Source organism: Micromys minutus (genome assembly GCF_963924665.1).
Source record: "Micromys minutus genome assembly, chromosome: 6".
Lineage (NCBI taxonomy): Eukaryota > Metazoa > Chordata > Mammalia > Rodentia > Muridae > Micromys > Micromys minutus.
In genome coordinates, this window is record NC_137975.1 from 67,555,888 (window position 1) to 67,562,911 (window position 7,024).

At 39.9% G+C, this 7,024-nt stretch overlaps 1 pseudogene across 1 annotated transcript; it reads left to right on the forward strand.

Moving 5' to 3' along the window:
• The first annotated feature begins 752 nt into the window (after window positions 1-752).
• LOC308422031 lies at window positions 753-6,689 on the forward strand (annotated as a pseudogene). The gene is made up of 4 exons: window positions 753-1,193; window positions 1,273-1,415; window positions 1,493-1,539; window positions 6,568-6,689. The product of its transcript is annotated as an uncharacterized misc_RNA (transcript).
• Window positions 6,690-7,024: the final 335 nt, after the last annotated feature.

Here is a 7,024-nt window from a genome sequence, read left to right on the forward strand (position 1 = left end):
TCTGCATCTTCATCAGCAGGTCTCTAAGAGAAGACTGACTTCCAGGCAGCTAGGACTGAGAATGCAGTGACCTATGATGATGTGCATGTGAACTTCACTCAAGAAGAATGGGCTTTTCTGGATCCTTCACAGAAGAATCTTTTCAAAGATGTGATGCTAGAGACCTACTGGAACCTCAGTGCTATAGGCTATGATTGGAAAGACCATAATATGGAAGAACATTGTCAAAGTTCTAGAAGATATGCCAGGCATGAAAGAAGTCTTACTAGAGAGAAACCTTCTGAATATACTCAATGTGGTAAAGCCTTTGCATATCACAGTTATCCTCAAAGGCATAAAAGAATTCATACTGGAGAGAAACCCTATGATGGTTTTCAATATGGTGAAGACTTACACATCATAATAGTCTCCAAATACATAATAGAACATATTCTGGAGATAATCCCTACAAATGTAATCGATGTGATAAAGTCTATTCACAATACAGTCATCTCCAGATTCATAAACAAACACATATTGGAGAGAAGCCCTATGAATGTAATCAATGTGGTAAAACCTTTGTAAATCATTGTTATCTTCAAATACATAAAAGAACACATACTGGAGAGAAACCCTACAAATGTAATCGATGTGATAAAGCCTATTCCCATCACAATTATCTCCAAATACATAAAAGGACACATACTGGAAGAAACCTTATGAATGTAAGCAATGTGGTAAAGCCTTTGCATGCTATGGTCAGCTTCGAAGGCATGAAAGAACTCATACTGGAGATAAACCTTACAAATGTAATCAATGTGACAAAGCCTTTTCACGACACAGTCACCTCCAAATCCATAAAAGAACACATACTGGAGAGAAACCCTATGAATGTAATCAATGTGGTAAAGCCTTTGTATGTTCCAGTCATCTACAAAGACATAAAAGAATGCATACTGGAGAAAAACCTTATGAATGTAATTAATGTGGTAAGGTCTTTGCATATCATTGTGGACTTCAAAGTCATGTAAGAACACATATTGGAGAGAAGCCCTATGAATGTATTCAATGTGATAAAGCCTTTGCATGTCACATAAGTCTTCAAAACCATGAAAGAATGCATTCTGGACAGAAACCCTATGGATGTAATCAGTGTGATAAAGCCTTTGCATGTCACCGTAGTCTTCAAAACCATAAAAGAACACATACTGGACAGAAAATCTATGAATGTGATCAATGTGGTGAAGCCATTCCATATCATAATTATCTTCAAATATACAACACATACTGGAGAGAAACCCTATGAATGTCATCAATGCAGTAAAGCCTTTTCATGTCACAGTAGTCTTCAAAACCATAAAAGAATGCATATTGGAGAGAAACTCTGTGAATGTGATCACTGTGATAAAGCCTTTTCATATCATAGTAATTTCTAAGTACATAAAAGAAAGCATACTGGAGATAAACCTTAGAAATGTAATGACTGTGATAATGCCTTTTTACAATACTGTAGTCTCCAAAGACATAAAATAACACATACTGGAGAGAAATCTTATGAATGTAAGTAATGTGGTAAATCTTTTACCTTTCATGTTTAACTTCAAAGGCAGTAAATAGTTTATACTGAAGAGTAACTTTACAAATAGAATCAGTGTAAAGCCTTTGTGTTTCATGATTATCTGAAAAGACATTAAAGAACACACACTGCAGGGAAAACCCTTTGAATGTAATCAATATGGTAAAGCAGTATTTCAGATCACATTAGTCTCCAAATTCATAGACAAATATATACTGGAGGTAAACCCCATGAATGTCATCATTGAGGTGAAGCCTTTAACAACAAAGTAATTTCTGAATACATAAAAGAATGCATAGGCAGAGAAACCATATGTATGTAACCAAAGTGGTAAAGCCTTTGCAAGTCACAGTGATCTCCAAAGGTGGTGGTTTGTATATGCTTGGCCCATGGGAAAGTGGCACTATTAGGAGACGTGGGCTTGTTTGAGAAATTGTGGAGTGGGCTTTTTGGCCCTTCCAGCACTAGATACTGCCATGTTTCCCCATTGCAGTAAATATTAAAAAATTGAACAGGTTTATCTCTTTATTGGCCCTGAGGTCTCACTCCTCAAGCCCAGTTTTAGTTCAGAGCCACATGCTTGCCTGGTGCCCAGTCTGAGTTGCCACCACGGCTCAACTTGTTGGCGCAACTCCCTTCCCTTGGCAGTTTTCTACTGCCTGTTTTCTGCCTCTGTCCCCGGGTATTTCTGTACCCCCAAATCCCACACAGACACAACTCTACAGCCTGATAGCTTTTCATACAGGTTTATATATTCAACTCTCAATCCACAAACCCTCTACACAACAAGATTACATCAAATAGACAAAGATACAACTGCCCTTCTATATGAGCTATTAGACCTGTAAAATCCTTAATGTTTATAGCTTTTTAACATCAATTAATCCCACCTGGATCCAGCTGGTCTTTGGGGAGCTCCATGTTGCCTCGACCTCTAACCTCTGTCCTCTGACCTCCTCAGACTTCTCAGCCCTCTCTACTTCTCCCGCCCCACCCAGTCACTGGCTTTCCTTTATTTTACTAATTAAAATGGGAAGGTTCAGTTGGAGTTATATAACTATGCAGCCATTCTAGGGAAAGTGGAAATAACATTAAAATACAAACAGCTTCAGGACAATCTGCAAGGTCATGAGTTCAATTCCCAGCAACCACATGGTGGCTCACAACTATTTGTCATGTGATCTGATGCTCTCTTCTGGTGGGTCTGAAGACAATGCCAGTTTATTAACATACATTAAATAAAACTTTTTAAAAAAGAAAAAAATACCCTGTACGCCATTAACTTTGACAATCTGAAAGAAGTGGAATTTTATATTCATTCAAATTCATCACTGAAGTTACATCAAGATGATATCACCAACCTAAACAGACCCATAATTAAAAAGATTGGAACACTAATTTAAAGCCTTCTGACTAAAACCAGTCCAGGCCCAGATGATTGTGCAAAAATCTAACAATCATGCAGGTTAATCTACAATCAATGCTTTCTAAATTGTTGAAAGAAAAAGCAGTAGAAAGAGAAAATTCATTTTATGAAGTCAGTATTACTCTAATACCAAAACCAGGTAAAGAAACAACAAAAAAGAAAAGTTCAGGCCAGCATTTCTGATGGTCACAGATACTAAAATCCAGATGAACTACTAGCAAAGGAAATACAGTCATATGTCAAGGACAGTGTCCACTATGATCAAGTTGGTTTCATCTGAAATCCAGGAATTGCTTAATATATGTAAGTCAATGAATAGAATAAATTATGTAAGTGGGCTTATAGACAAATATTGTAAGATCTTATCAATAGATAGAAAAAAAGACCTTTGACAAAATCAAAATGCTTTCCTAGAAAAATCCCTAGAGTAAGCAGAACTTGAGAGAACATACCTCAACATAATAAAAGCTGTATATATCAGGCCCACAGTCAGCATCCTTCTAAAAGGCTAAAAGTTTGAAGTAACCCCATTAAAATCAGGAATGTGGCAGGGCTGTCTACTATTCCCTCTTCTTTTCAATATAGCTTAACATACTCACTGGAACAAAAAGGCATGAGAAGGCAACTCAGAAAGATACAAATAGGAAAAATGTTACCCCTGTTTGAAAATTATGTGGTATTCTATATAAGGGATCCTAAAACTTCTACCAGAAAACCTCCAAAAATGATTAACACTTTCGGCAAAATGGCAGGATAGATCAGTACTTGCCCAGATCAGGAGCTTTTCTACAGGCCATCAACATACACACTGAGAAAGAGATCATTTTCATTCACAATAGACTCAAAAGTAAGAAAATATCTAGGAATTAGTATTTCCTTTTCCATTGTGTTCTATTTTGCTTGCTGATAGCTGAGACTCAAAAAAAAAAAAAAAAAAAAAAAAAAAATGTCTGACTCAAGATTTCTTTGAATCTAGTGCAGTGCCTGTGAAGTTCTTTCCACTTGAGTGACCTAGTTGGCCTAGGTGATCATATACCTCTAAGGCTATGCTTTGACAAGTCCCTAGAGTATTCAGACTTTCTAGTTACTACCATCTAATTCACTAATGTACTAATGTTGCCATTCACTGGGTGAGAAGTGGCTCAGTGAAACCGGCCTTGGGTAGGCCAGGTAAGAGGCGCAGCATGTGTGGATTCACTGAGCATATAAATTTAAAGGGAGCCCTGTGAGGGCTTTCTAAAGAGTGCATTAAATATAGAGATTGTGTAGCCTGTGCTGCTCTCTTATTTATGAAGCCCTTGAGGCATAGTTGGTCACAAAGCTAGTGTTGCTGAATAGAAGATACATGTGTGTTTCTCTTTCCCTGGGGCTGCAGAAGACTATGCTGTGCTCCAAATATGCAAGGACTGGGTTGTAGTGGAGAAAGGATCACAGCGTCTAATACTTCTTCTGCTCGGCCTCATCATACCCCACTTGAGAGTATGGGCTACAGGGAAACCCCCCTTCTACACAGTGGCCTCCACACAGCAGCAGAACAAAGGGCTGGCAAATCAGCACTGTCTCATTCATATTCTGCCTGGAAAAATACTTACAGTTTTTTTTTTCTTCTGTTTAAGAATAAACTTTTGAACCCAATAAAAGGGTTTTTCTATGGGAGCTCTTTTGGGAGCTTCTTCTATGGGAGTCTGGAATTTTGACTCTAGGGTGTAACTCAGTCCCTGTCTGGCAATGAGACGTTTAGTATGCTGAGTACTTCTAGCTTAGTTTTTTTGCTTTTGTAAAAAGACAAAAATATATTTTGTTACTTGGCTGTAACTCATCCCCCCCCCCCCCCGGATAAAATCCTGAAAAGCAGGAAAGAAACCTCAGCACAGACAGTTATGTGAAGCAAGAAAAATTCTCTGGACTCAATTCTTAGATAAAACTACTCACAAATCATGGTTGTTAAGAAAGTGAGAATTAGGCTGTTTGAGGGATGAGACCCTTAACAGGTTATCCAATATAAAGTGGTCAACTCTGAAACTATATATACAAAAAACCCACAACACTCAAGCAGATTATATTTATACATTTATATACGTATATATGGTATAAATATATATACATATATATATATGACAATATGTATATCATATAACAATAATAATCAAAGAAAAGAGGCTAGCAATTTGATACTGAGTGGCATGAAACTGTAAGCAAATTCCTAATTAAATGCTTCTTCTGAACCCTGTTGCTTGGGTCATGTTGTCTTTTCACAGCAACAGCAACAGTGACTAAGACATCTGGTCACTCATGTGGGACAAGAACTGCTGTCAGGGCACAGTGAAAGTTGAGCCAAGGAGAAGGAACCTGATTAGAGGAGAAGGAACCTGACTAGAGGAGGAGGAGATTAGAGACCTGCCTAGACCTCTCATCTGTACACACTGTGGATTGTGCTACTGCCGAGAATCACCGACTCCCTAGAGAAGTGGGTTTCAGTAGACAAGGGAACACTGGGTCTTGAGGGTCCACGGAGAGCCTGCTATCCAAAACCCATTTTGGACATTTTAGACATTATGATGGGAAATAGAGTAGCCTGCAAGCATTCTTGGTGCTGGAGGAGCTGAGAGTTCTACATCTTGATCCACAGGCAACCAGGAGGAAGAAGATTTCTTCTGTACTGGGTGGGGCTTGAACATTAGGAGGCATCAAAACTTGTTTACACAGTGACACACTTCCTCCAACAAGGCCACATCTTCTAATAGTGCCACTTCCCATAAGCCAAGCATATTTAAACCACCACACCTGCCAAGCAGGCTCTTGATGAGTGCTTGACTGAACATTTGCCCACTTCCTGTGTGGCACGCCGAAGCTGTTTCCCTTTATCCATTGCCAAAACCTCATACCCCTGAGAGCCACTGCTGTGTCACATGATCTCAGCCATCTTTATGAGGTATCATACAGATATCCAGGCTCTGGGCTCTGTTCTCTTCCATAGGTCAGTTTCAAGGAGGAATTCAGAAGAGTCTGAACGCTGGAGTATTTTTTCTCAGCTCCAGAGCTTGTGGAATTGTGCTGGGGTCATTTTACATATTGGTACTGCAGATGGTGATTCTCGTTTTATTTATTTATTTTCTCCCTGCACTCAGCTACACACTAGGAAGGAAGTGGGTGTACTCAGGTCAACGTGTGGTAGCCCAGTGTTTGCTGCAATATCTTTGTCTGCAGATGAATGCAAAAGCTGAATTTTTGGGCCAAGAGTTTATTTCCATATCACAGGTGGCAGTTGAGGACTTGGTGTGAAGTCATAGCCCTGACTTTTCTTAGACTGAATGTCAGATAATGTAAGATACAAGCTTTCTAGTTGTCATTCACAGAGCTGGGGGTGGTGCTGGAGGGAGAATGATGGTGAAGTAAAAAAAAAAAAAAAGAAAAAAAGAAAAGCGGACTAAAGGAAAGGGGAAGGAGAAGAAAGTCTGGAAAGCCCCCTCTGCTGGCACAGAGAAACCTAGGCTGGACTAGTCTGTCTCGGTTAGTCATTATCTGTAAGTGGCTGCTACCTCTCTGTGACTGTACTTTCTGTGTCTATGACCCTACCCTGTTCTAGATGCAGTGTCTGTGCCCTACTCCATCTCCCTGCGAGTAACACATCTGACCACAGGCGTCTACAGCTTTAACTGTCTCCTGCAGATGGCCTTGGTATTTCTCTCCGTGTCTTGGGCAAAGTGAGAAGCCCTAACTGCATAAGAGTATAGGAGAAAGCTGGTACTGCTGACTCACACACCCATATCTGCCTCAACTGGGACTGGCCAGCTTACGTGTGGGAGTCTCTCTCTCTCTCTCTCTGTCTCTCTCTCTCTCTCTCTCTGTGTGTGTGTGTGTGTGTGTGTGTGTGTGTCTGTCTGTCTCTCTCTGTCTCTGTCTCTGTCTCTGTCTCTCCATTTCCCTCTCCCTTTCCCTCTCCCTCTCCCTCTTTTCCCCCACCCCTCATCTCACACACATTCTGTAGGTCTACTTCATGTTTGGCTAGTTCAGATACAGCCTTTGTGCCAAGGTGAGATTTA